This window comes from Rhyacophila brunnea, unplaced genomic scaffold (assembly GCF_057557595.1).
Source record: "Rhyacophila brunnea isolate RB1 unplaced genomic scaffold, BYU_Rbru_1.0 scaffold_23, whole genome shotgun sequence".
In the NCBI taxonomy this organism is placed as follows: Eukaryota; Metazoa; Arthropoda; class Insecta; order Trichoptera; family Rhyacophilidae; genus Rhyacophila; species Rhyacophila brunnea.
This window is the reverse complement of record NW_028232893.1, coordinates 5,635,656-5,648,094: the sequence shown is the minus strand read 5'-3', so window position 1 is coordinate 5,648,094 and position 12,439 is coordinate 5,635,656. Positions and strand designations below refer to the sequence as shown.

Genomic DNA, 12,439 nt, shown 5'->3' with positions numbered 1-12,439 from the left:
ATTAAGAAGCGATAACAATAATTATGCAGTGATGTACATATTATTATTGTATAGCTCTGTCTACATTCGGATATATCGATACACCAGTTCAATAGGGGAACAACTCAAAATTTAAAGGTTTTGAGTTAAGAATGCCATTTGATGTAGAAAGGTCTTCTCTTTATAATTCAGCAAAAAAATAATTAAAAATTTCTTCAATGTGTCATAAAATCGAATAATCCTTTCTAAGATTAATCAGTAATTCCATTATATAATCAAATTTATTCGTTAATTCGTTATTAAAATGTACAATTTCATTGTGCATTGATGAATTCCACTAAATCAAATACAAAAAATATACAATTTCATCGAAATCAAGGCTTTAAAATTAAAATAAGAATTACTGCAAAAAATTCAGACGCCATTATCTCGGAACAAGGTTTTACGAGTTGTTCCCCTATTGAACTGGTGTATCGATATATTTTCTTTCGTTCGCTAGCTCCTGTATGACTGTGAGACATGACATCTCACTAATAGGCCATCCATGGACTGAAACCGTATGCGGTATTAAACCGTGTGCCATACTAAGCTTATCTTTTCTGTTCATGGAAATATGTTTTCACAAAGTATATTATGAGCATCTGATCGCATCCGTTTATACCATACACTTAGAACACTTACAAAATTAGTGAAAATATATTTTCATGAACAAAAATAGTATGGCACACGGATCTGAACCGCATACGGTTTCAGTCCATGGATAACCTCTAAGCTTCAAATGTCTCGGCTTTTGAGCTTTGAGAATCGATGTCTCCGCCGAATCTTGGGGTACATTGGTACGACCGCGTTACAAACGCACGAGTTCGTGAGCAGACACAGCAGCCTTCGGTGATTGAGGCAATCACGAAGAGACATTTTATGTGGGTGGGACATGTGTTTCGGATGTCGCCAAAGAGTGCGACACTTCGTACCCTTGTGGCACAACTTCAAGGGTTCCGTCGTCGTGGCCGGCCCTCGCTCACCCTACAGCGGTGCTACAACGTGCTGCAGGTCTGGAGTTTTTTTATAGTTTTACTTTTTATTATCAAAAGATATTAATGTCAGTTTAAGTCTTTATTGATATAGCTTGTTCGCGAAATACGACAAGGATCAAAGCATTCAGTTAGAACGATGTAGGAATTCTAATATATAGATTATAGGCTATATAGGTGCACTGCCAAATTTACAATTGACTAATATACTCACGCGAAATGCTAATAATCAAGATCGATATTGCGTGAGCGGCGGCAGGGTAGCGCAAAACAGAAAATGTTGATCCAATATGTACGCTTGCGTGCGATACACAGTAGGACAGAGTTGGCGAACCTTTCTACATACGCGTGCCAAAATATCCAGATAATATTTTTCCACTGTGTGACGTGCCGAGCAGTTTTTCATAGGGAATAAATGAAAAAATTCGTTATAAGATTTCTATTAAGAGTTCAAAATATATAATTGTGTTTTTCGAGTATTACTTACTGCCGTATTCATACACTTTTGAACCGCATTCAACGCAGTAAGCGGTTTATCGGCCAAATAAGAAAACTATAAAAAATGCATACGTCACGAAGATGCGTAAAGGAATGCGCACCCAACTTAAAACGGCGGCGATCTGCGCGAGCTGTCAGTGTCACTTTAATATACGTCTAAAATGAGTTCATCACAACAAGCGTTTAGTAGGAGACTTGAAACTTGCCGTTGTGATCTAATCGGATTCATGATGATGCTAAATAATACTAAATGCTTGTAAAAATGTATACAGATCGTGGATCGATGGAGATGTATGTAATATTGTCAATGAGTCCGCGAAGCTGTATTGCCATATTATGGAAATATTTACTGAGTATACTTTATCATTTTGTGCATTAAGAAGTATAAAATAAATATGATTTTATAACAAATAAATTATTTAAAGTTAATGATAATTATTCATTTATAATTATTAAATTTATATGGTACCGTTTGCACATTTTTACACTTATTCACAATTTCAAAATTTTAAATTATCGGGAAATTTAAATTTAAAAGTTGGTAACATTAGCCACGGCATGACGCGTATTACGTCAGCGACGTGACGTCACTATTCGGGAAATTCAAATTAGGTTTATGCATGCAAATTTGCAGTAAATAGCTTGAATGCAGTTTGCTGCAAGGCCTGAACAAAAACGATGCATGAGTGCGACTGAGAAAGTATTCGGCACCCTTACGATCTCTTTGACACGCGCTAGAGTAAGATAAAAGGTCTACATTTGTGTAAGCTAGTTTCCAAAAATATCGCCATCAAATCGGGGCAAAACGCTTCACACAGCGTCGATAACTTGCGAGCTCGTGTTGCTAAAATTGATATTTTTGTGTTAAACATAAAGTCAGTGGTAAATATTTTTAGTTAATTAAGTAGAAAAGATGGTTCTGTGTGTTGTCTTAAAATGTGGTAGCCGTACTGATAAGCAAGAAGATGGTATAACGTTTCATAGGTAAGTTGATACATGTTCGTGATAATTTATTTGTATTTTATTATATATTTTAATATCAGTGACCTAGTGTTTTTTTGAAATAACTTAAATTATAGATATCTTTATCGAATGGTTGCATTTTGACCGCTTAAAAATACTATATAACGTAAAAAAAATAGAAAATTATATTTTAATTCTGAGCGTCTAGTGCGAGCACTTTGGGCGAGCACTAGCGAAATGGTCTATGGTCTCGAACATTTGTAGACGAATGCGTTTGCTCGCTCACAAACCAAACGCAAGGCAAGCGGCTTCATTTAGCAATGCAACGGGTGGCGTCTAGATGTATCTATAGTCTAAGGTTTGCTGTTATATGCATACGCCAGTAAGATTGGTTCTTTACGCACAAATTGAGGCCAGATTTGCTCCGTTAGATGATACATTCACTCGCCACAGTGGTCTCAAGCATTCTGGTGATAAATGATTGTAAACCGATCAAAATCAAAGGTTCGCGGTGCGGCTTCCCCCGCCGCCTGTTGAGATCAGTGCGATAATATTATGTGTGATGCATTGGACATAAGAAACGAGCTATGTAATTTAAATTAAACGTAATGCCTATTATTGGTGAGTATCTGCTTGCTATTTTTTATACAATGCGATCTGTTACTTATGAATGAATTTCATCGTTTCCGTTTGCGCTCGATTGGTAAAAATAAATTAAAAACCGAAGAAAATACGCATGGTTACGTCATCATTATAAACATTATTTTTTAATACTAACAATACATTATATTTATTTGTACTTGGAACTATTTTGTATTTTTTTTTAAATTATAAGTAACTATCTAATTTTTTCTCTTCAGCATAAAACATTCACATGCCATGCAAAATCACCTCGCGTGCCGTTGGTTCGCCATCACTGCAGTACGATATTAATAAATTGGTACTAATAGAAATACACGATGATGTCTGATAATAGGTATTCCACCAAAAGCTTGAATAATGATAATAGTATAATCGAAAACACGCATTTACACAAGACACCAGTAAATTCTTGGAAGCAGGGCGCAGGCTTTTTTGTAAGGATCTTCCTGAAAATTTAAAATCCTTTAAAGCCAGCAGCGTAGTCGCGCATCAAATAGTACATTCTGTTTGCGAAAGGAAAAAGGCGTTAAGTCTAAAATCGCTACTTTTCAGGGGAGCCAAAAGGAGATTGATTTTTGGAGTGATATTTTGTATGGGAAGTCGAATGTTTCCGTGTGGATTGATTTTAGTAATTCAGAGACATGATTCGACTGATACCTTTTCTCATTTTGTGCATATTATTATAATAATAATACGAGGGTGGGTCAATAAGTCCTTAGAAAAGCCGACAGGTGGCGCGACTAATACTGCAAGCGGTTTGTTTTCATGCAGCGGCACTACCGATTCAGTATGCTGCGAAGTTTCAATCAGATTGGTCGGGTTGTTGTGTGTTTCTCGTACATTTAAAAAAAAAATTTGCTTGTGGAAAATGGAAAAATGGAAAATGGAGAAAATTGAGTTTAGAGTTGTTATTAAACATTTTAATATAAAAGGGTTAACAGCAAAGGAAATAAAAAATGAGTTGGATTTAGTTCACGGCATATCTGCTCCTTCACTTGCAACTATTTATAACTGGTTAAATGAATTTCAACGTGGTCGTACATCAACAAAGGATGAACCACGCTCAGGACGTCCTGTAGAGGTGACTACACCAGAAATGATCAATAAAATCCACGATATGGTGTTAAGTGACCGAAGATTAAAGTTGAGTGAGATAATTGAGGATACAGGGATCTCAAAAGGTAGCGTCATTTCTATTTTACATGACAAATTGGGCATGAAAAATATTTCTGCAAGATGGGTGCCGCGTTTGCTCACAGTCGACAATAAACGCAGTAGGGTGGTGGCCTCTAAAGCCCTGTTGTCGCTCATGCAACGCAATCCGGATGAATTTTTTCGTCGCTTTGTGACTGTAGATGAAACATGGATACACCACTATACTCCCGAGACGAAAGAACAGTCAAAGCAGTGGATTGCGAAGGCAAACCATGTCCAAAGAAGGCGAAAACCGTAAAATCAGCTGGTAAGGTTATGGCTACTGTATTTTGGGATGCACGTGAAATTATTTTCGTTGACTATTTGGAAAAAGGAAAAACAATAACAGGGGATTATTATGCATCTTTATTGGACCAGCTAAAAAACAAAATTGAAGAAAAACGGCCTCATTTAAACAGGAAAAAAATCCTCTTTCATCAGGACAATGCCCGTGTTCACACATGTTTACGATCAATGGCTAAAATTGAAGAATTGAAGTTCGAATTGGTCGACCACCCACCGTATTCGCCAGATTTAGCCCCCAGTGACTTTTTCCTTTTCCCAAACTTAAAAAAATGGCTAAGTGGACAACGTTTTTTTTCAAATGAAGAAGTCATCGATCGGACAAATGCTTATTTTGAGGACCTTCCGAAAACTTATTTTTCTGACGGTTTAAAAAAAATTGAGAAACGTCTAACCAAGTGTATTGAGCTCCAAGGAAATTATGTTGAGAAATAAAAAAAAAATACAAAAATAAAACCTGTTTTAATGCTTTTTTCTAAGGAATTATTGACCCACCCTCGTATGTAGTATAGTTTATTTCGCTCACAGCATTATTTTCTGCATAGAAACAAAGTGAAATAAAAATATTGACGGGTGGGTTTCCATTGCATATAAAGTTTGTATGTAGGTATGTAATTTGTGGAAGGAAACGTCTTCATATACTCCTATACCAACAATAAAATTGAAATTTCTGTGTACATAAATATTTGTCTTCAAAATAAGTATATTCATCATATAAGAATCAGTCAAAATTTCTCGAAAGAAACGAACTTACACAAGGAAGATATCAGATAGTAACGATGGACTGGTGAGGTGAGATGCGGGTATGGGGGGGGGGGGGGGGAGGCGCACGCCTAAATCGAACAGTCACACTAATTTGAAAACAAACATTCAAATCGAATCCGTCTTATATTTTGTTCCTCGTGTAAGCGATGGTGCCCACAGAACGCGTCGAGCGGGCGAAGTCGGCGTATTCATAACCATAATCACACGTCTCTCGCCGCGCATTACCCTTCACCTATGTAATAAGCGGCCCAAGCAGCACAAAACAATTATTTTTACAGCGTCTCTCATAACAAAGCAATAAAAATATTATATTATTTCGGGGCTTGTAATAAATATTTACGACATTATTCAACCAGCGAAATATAATGACACGGAATAAAATAAAACAATGGGTTCTCTGTTATTAAATAATTGCTTTTGGCCCGTCGATCGACGACGCCTCAAGCAGCGTAATTTTGGTAGCCGTGTTCAACGAATGGACTTCTTTGTATTTTCATTAAATCGTATCGCCGAGAAGCGAAAAACGGTGACTCATGCGGCAGGCGGCGCGCAAGGCATCGTTAAGTCCAGTGGGCGCTGGCGTATTTGATTACGTTGTATTTTTGATGATTTACGCGCCACTTGTAGAAATTTTGCGCGAGCGCCGCACTCGCTGCGTCAATGGGCTTTATGCCTAAGTAAGATATCAGATAGTAACGATGGACTGGTGAGGTGAGATGCGGGTATGGGGGGGGGGAGGCGCACGCCTAAATCGAACAGTCACACTAATTTGAAAACAAACAATCAAATCGAATCCGTCTTATATTTTGTTCCTCGTGTAAGTAAGATATCAGATAGTAACGATGGATTGGTCAGGTGAGGTGCGGGTATGGGGGGGGGGGGGGGGGCGCACGCCTAAATCGAACAGTCACACTAATTTGAAAACAAACAATCAAATCGAATCCGTCTTATATTTTGTTCCTCGTGTAAGTGCCTATAATATGTCCAAAGTTGCAGAAAGGCGAAACCAGGGTCGCAAAAATAGTAAATTCGCGACAGAGGAGAAACAGTAAACTTAGGCATATTATTATTCACGTATGATTGATTACAGATTATTAAAAAATAAAAAAATGACACACCTAATCCCAAGTTGTACCATAAATGACTTTCAAGCCCTCATTAATAATAATTGACCACACAGTCACAGGTGACTTTCAAGCTGAGTTGATTTATTCGGAATGATAATGGTCTTTGACCAGACTAGTCGTCCATAAGGTGATTAATTATTATTTTCAATGATAGCGTAACTTTACTATGTTGACTGTTTAAAATTATTGATGAATGTTTTGACTAACCGTCAGCATTAACGAAGGTGTTAAAGAAATGCCTCATTAATGCAAACGGAGCTTATAATAAATCTAGTAAGTACTTATAAAAATATCTACACAATTTTTAAATACCGCAGAAAACATACTTAGAAAAAACGGTAGACCAAGTGGGATTCAAGCCTTAAATATTTATTTCACTGTCTGACTGAGTGCTGCAAGTCATTTTAGTGCACGTGACATGTGGAGTTGCCTGTCAGGAATTTTGTACGTATGCAGATCGCCGTATCACACTTCACCGTGAAATGTTTTATCGGAAATATATGGTCGCATATTCAAGACCGTCCAACCTCTTTGGGTCGTATTGTAGTGATATATAATTCATGTCTAAATAAAACACTGTTCTTATCGGTTGACAGGTAGCCAGCGGCAAATAAATTTTGAAAAGAGCCGATATACTGGATTATTTGTTAGGTTAGGATCAGGGAACTCAGAAATAATTCTTTTCTGTGGTTAGGATCTAATAAAATTTGAACATATTGTCTGCAATGCTCCACGAACAACGCGTATTTTTTCATCTCGGTGTGTATAAAGGTTATCTCTTTCCAATAAAAAAACTCGCGATGAACTGTGCTACGGTGAAATGTAAGACGTACAAATGTATCAATGCACAATGAAATTTTACAGTTTAACAAATAATCAACCCAGACATTCCCGTTTATAATCGAATTAATGATTAATCCAAGAAAGGATTTTTCGATTTTACGACCCGATCCGTTGAAGAAACTTTTGATTTTTTTTTATTGAATTTATAAAGACATTTCAACATAGAATTGCATTAAATAACACAAAACCTTGAAATTTTCAGTTGTTTCCCAATAGGTAAATTAATGTTAATCAATTGAATTGAATTGGAACATCACCGTCTTCTTTGTTTTCCCCATGTCATATTGTGAACGTCTTGAATATATAATTTATACGGAAAGAGATAAATTTCAATTCATATAATGGTACTTACCTATTGCAATATGTATTTTAAAATAATAACATCTTGTTATTTGTATACTTAATAAATTATAATATTCAGTCTTCAATGAAAAATATTTAATTAGCAATACTTTAGACAAGACCCGATAACGGAATACTAGGCAAGTTTTATTTTATATTATTATGTTATCCAATATTATATGAATGTTCGTGTTCGAAGAATATGCTATTAAATTTGCACGCACATACTGCTAAGCGGGTTTATGTTAAATCGATGAGATCCCTTCGCGGAATATAGATTCGTCATATATTTAGCTGCGTTACCAACGAAAGTTACTTACTTGAGTTAACAAAGGATAATTACTTATGTATAATTAAATTAATTACATTTGAAGTAATCGACGCAATCTATAAATCAAGTTAATTTTGGTCACTACCTTCATTTAAATTGCTAAGATGGTGTGGTTTGCCAAATATGGTGGCCGTCATCCCTTACCACTTACCTCACATCCTTATTTATTATTGTCACCAAGACCAGGCAACCAGCAATTACGGATCTCAGGAGACGAAAGTGATTGCGAATAACATTCAGTTAGCTCAAGACAACTAACTGGTAAGCTGTACAAAAATGTTTTCACACGAAAAATCGTAACACTGATCTACATCTACATATTGTTTGCAGTTTTCATATTTTTTTTTGAAATCATCAATATTTTATTTAATTCTCTTTTTTTACCATGCCCGATCCGAATAAGAATGGGCCTCCACAGAGCGGAGGCAGATTATGTTTTTACGATAAATGGATGTCAGGCACTTGCTCAACCTATTAGGTCCATACTTTGACTCGTACACAAATTGAAAAACAATATGTGTAGGTACTTGCCAGACCCAGGATTCGAATCTGTATTTTTTCCTTTTTGTATTTGTTGAATAATTGTGAATTTAGCCGTCCCACGATATATTTTTGATTAAAATACGTCCCGCAAAAATTGGGACGTTTGGTAACTGTCAGTATCAGTCAGCTATATCCTTAGCTTGAAGGATCTAGTTGAAGTTACATTTTAGTTTAGTCATCAGGAAATTCCCATTCTATCATAATTTGTATGTTAAGTGCGTCCTAGTAGCATGGTTTGACATTGCCTTTTTATGACGGCACCCGTCTGGTAGCATTGTAAGCCCCGCCGTCGTCAAATCGATTCGCATCGCATAAACAATTCGTGGGTCGGGATGTGAAGTCAGGTAAGTCACAAAATGTCATTTTGAGATATAGCAAAAACAAAGTTCAAAAAATTCCCCACATTCCCCTAATTATAGTTATGTTTTTTTATGGGTAACAAATCAAAGTACATGTAATTAGCTTTCAATTATATGTCCTAGAAGTATTCTAACTATTTCGTTTCATTAAAACTTAATTGGTTAAAAAAAAAGGGAATTGACTTAACTGGATTTGCACAAAAAATGATTGACTTACCTTACTACGCATAAAGTAATATTGTTATTTTTTCATGTAAATCCGACTAATATTAGCAATAAAACACACGTTTTATACATAAATCTTATTGGTTTATTGAACAAAATATTATATAAATTTAAAATTAGCATTTTTACATCTTTTTTTTTACTTTAATGTTATTTAAGTAATGAAAAGGCACACAAACCTGAATATTATAAAGTTTAATCGTTATCATTAAACTTCAGTATGAGTTTCTTCAATAGTATCAGGTTAAATATCGCTGACTATCTCAGATGTCTCAAGTGACTCATAAAATTCTCTATAATACGGTGAAATGTATGGAAGTAAGTCTATCAAATATTTCGTCTTGTCTCGTCTTATATATGAAATTTGTTAAAATGCAGTCGTTTCGTCGAGAGTTCTTTCAAATTTCTCTATTCCCGGTTCGTGTTTGTTGAATTGAAGCCACTTAACATCTCTCCAAACAAACTTATTCCCATCTGTGTCTATTTTTCTAAAAATTTGTAATTGCACGAGTCATTTCAGTGACTTTGAAAGGATTTTTCTTTGCAGCCTCACACATTGATTTGGCCCAATCATGAGGATGTTCGATCGTTCCACCAAATGTTTTTTTTTCTTCTCAATTATGCGATGGTCACTATCGCACTCCATATGTGTGTGGCCAGGGACTAAAAAGTGTGATCAATTTTGTTTAAAGTCTCAGAATGTTTTACTGCTATAATGCACATTACAGCTACGTGGCTATTTTTGTTTTGACCCGCACATCTATCAGAATACATGATCATATGCTTAATATTATCATGTACCCCTTGGTTAAGTATTTGAACAGGCATGAAGCGATATCGTTAGCTTTTCTATTAGCAAGAGTTTCATGGCATACATAGCAATATCCCTGGTTATTATCACAATCATGCACTGTCAAATGCCGTTTGTAAAAGGCCAGGGAACTTTGCTGCATGTCAAATGTTACAATTTGGCAAGAAGAATCTTGCAAGTACTTTTTATCACAATTTTTTAGCTGAATATGCAAAGTCAGCTTCGTTATGATGCTCTTTCAATTCCTCATGATTTTTATTTCTTTCTTCATCGTTGGTGGAATTCTTAATTAAGTTAAGTTTATCGTATGTTTGGCAAGTAGGTATCCTTATTTGGCCGTTTGAATGTTAAGTTCATGCCAGGGAATATTTCTGCGTATAAACGAATATTGATGGGATTAGAGCTAATACTCTTCAAATATTGAGAATACATCACAGTTATTGTCATATGTGGCGGTAAGTATTTTCTGACAGTTCCTTCTAGAGTAATGACTCTCATAATGATGGAATTGAGAGTATAATATGTGTCTTAGATATTTGCCTATCTTCTTCGCTATCTTTTAGAGATATTTTTCCTCTTGCATATTCTTGAATAAGTATACCGGAAGTAGTCGCACTTTTTTTTCCAAAACAAAAAAAATGTGACTTTCACTTAATGTTTTTAGTGTACAACCTTTACAAATTGGTTTCCGTAACAGTTCAACAGTCAAGTAATATTAAACTGTTGGCGAAAATGTTGTTTTCATGGTTCGCTTTGTCTGATACGACTTTTTTTCGTATTCATAACATCCATTATAGGTACTTATTGTGTAACTTTTTCCAGTATTTCGTGCAACTTTTTTATCATTTCTGAAGGCTTTGTATCATCCCTTAAGTTACATTTTGGGTGATTATTACTTCTCAATCGAGAACGAGGGTAACAGGTTAAAACATCATTATGATGTGTAATCGTGGAAGCACTATTTGAGCATGAAGGGCGTGGTTCTTCAATGTTGGTAAATTAGACTGTAATAATTCTTGAATATTAAAATCAAGATCTTTTATGCTATCAATGAATCGTTAACATACAAGTTATTGGAGTATGTGGTTAAACCTAGAAGCAAGATTGTTTATTTGGATATTATGTACGTGTTTTTAGATTTAAATAAATCAAATTCGATAAATTTGGTATATTTTTTATTATTTACAAATAATACACATACTTATTTATATAAGTCATAATTTATTATAATACCTATGACTATTTTACTTAGGTTCTGTTGTTATTTCTTTTTCAAATATTTCTCAAAATATCTTTAAAAATACGTTAAATTCACCAAAATCAACACTGAGTAGGTATGACGTTTGAAGGTAAGCCAACTATGAGTAGTAAGGTAAGTCACACAAAATGTTGACTTATCTGACTACTCATGTGACTTAACTGTGTACACACCCCGTAAAATAAAAAATATGTTTTGACTGAAACTGCATCTCACCAATGGTGAGACGTACGGCTTACCTGACTACACACAACGAAAGATTTTTTTTTTTTAGTATAGTGGCATTCATATCTCATTTTTGCTGTTTTGTGACTTACCTGACTACACATCCCGACCCACGAATTCATATCCAAGAGCCACAAGTTCAAAGGGTTAAAAATCAGTATCCTCCTGCTTGCCTAATAAGTTAGACAAGATGTGTTATACTTGACTTTTACCACAGCATTAGTCCGAGCTAGAGGGGGGGTTTCTTACTATCTACTCAAGATAGGCTCCAGGGGGAAGACGCAATGCTGACCTTACCCATCCTTTGACACCGTAAGAGTTCAGAGACCAAATTCACTTCCGATGCAGATAGACGATCCTCTTCGGGCGAGACGGTCAGAGGTTATTTAGAATTATTGGCAAACGAAAGTTTGACCGGTGGCTTATAATTAATTGCAATCGCCCGATTACCGAAAGTTGCGAAACTGTCTTGACCTCCGCCGAATCCCTGAGACTGACTCACCGAACCCATGGGGTTCGATCGAACTAGGTTAAGAACTACTGGTCTAATATATTATAGTTATGTTGATAAGCTTTTTCAAAAATATTATGCTGAATAAGGCCGTATTATGCTGAAAATCAAATCGAAATGTTTCTTAATAAAACAATAAATTCGTGATACTGTTAAAAATCTCCGCGCATCCATCAAATATAATCAACTATAATCAATCAACCTGGAGTGGATATTATTTATTAAACAAAAACACAGCTCGGTGTGTGGGCGTATCTAATACATAATGCAGACTCAATAACGTAATTCTACGATACTTTTTCACAGAAAAACATGAAAACTATAAAGAAGAAAATTTCTCATGTTATGAAGGGAAAAAAATCGAATAGCGAGCGATGTATGATTTTTGTATGAAGGGGGTTCCCGGAATAGGAAATAGAATCTGTATGAAGCTTTTAATATAAGCGTTAGGTAATACAATAATATAGACATGTTCCGGGAAATTTAATA

General features: G+C 35.4%; 1 protein-coding gene and 1 long non-coding RNA gene across 3 annotated transcripts in view; one reads left to right on the top strand and one right to left on the bottom strand.

The window, feature by feature from the left end:
• Positions 1-12,439, bottom strand: part of LOC147069365 (serine/threonine-protein phosphatase alpha-2 isoform) — a 129,666-nt gene that overhangs the window by 30,688 nt on the left and 86,539 nt on the right. The window lies entirely within an intron of this gene.
• On the top strand, positions 3,297-7,864 carry LOC147069366 (uncharacterized). The gene is made up of 3 exons (XR_015071204.1): positions 3,297-3,812; positions 5,118-5,524; positions 6,054-7,864. It is a non-coding gene; the product is annotated as an uncharacterized LOC147069366 (long non-coding RNA).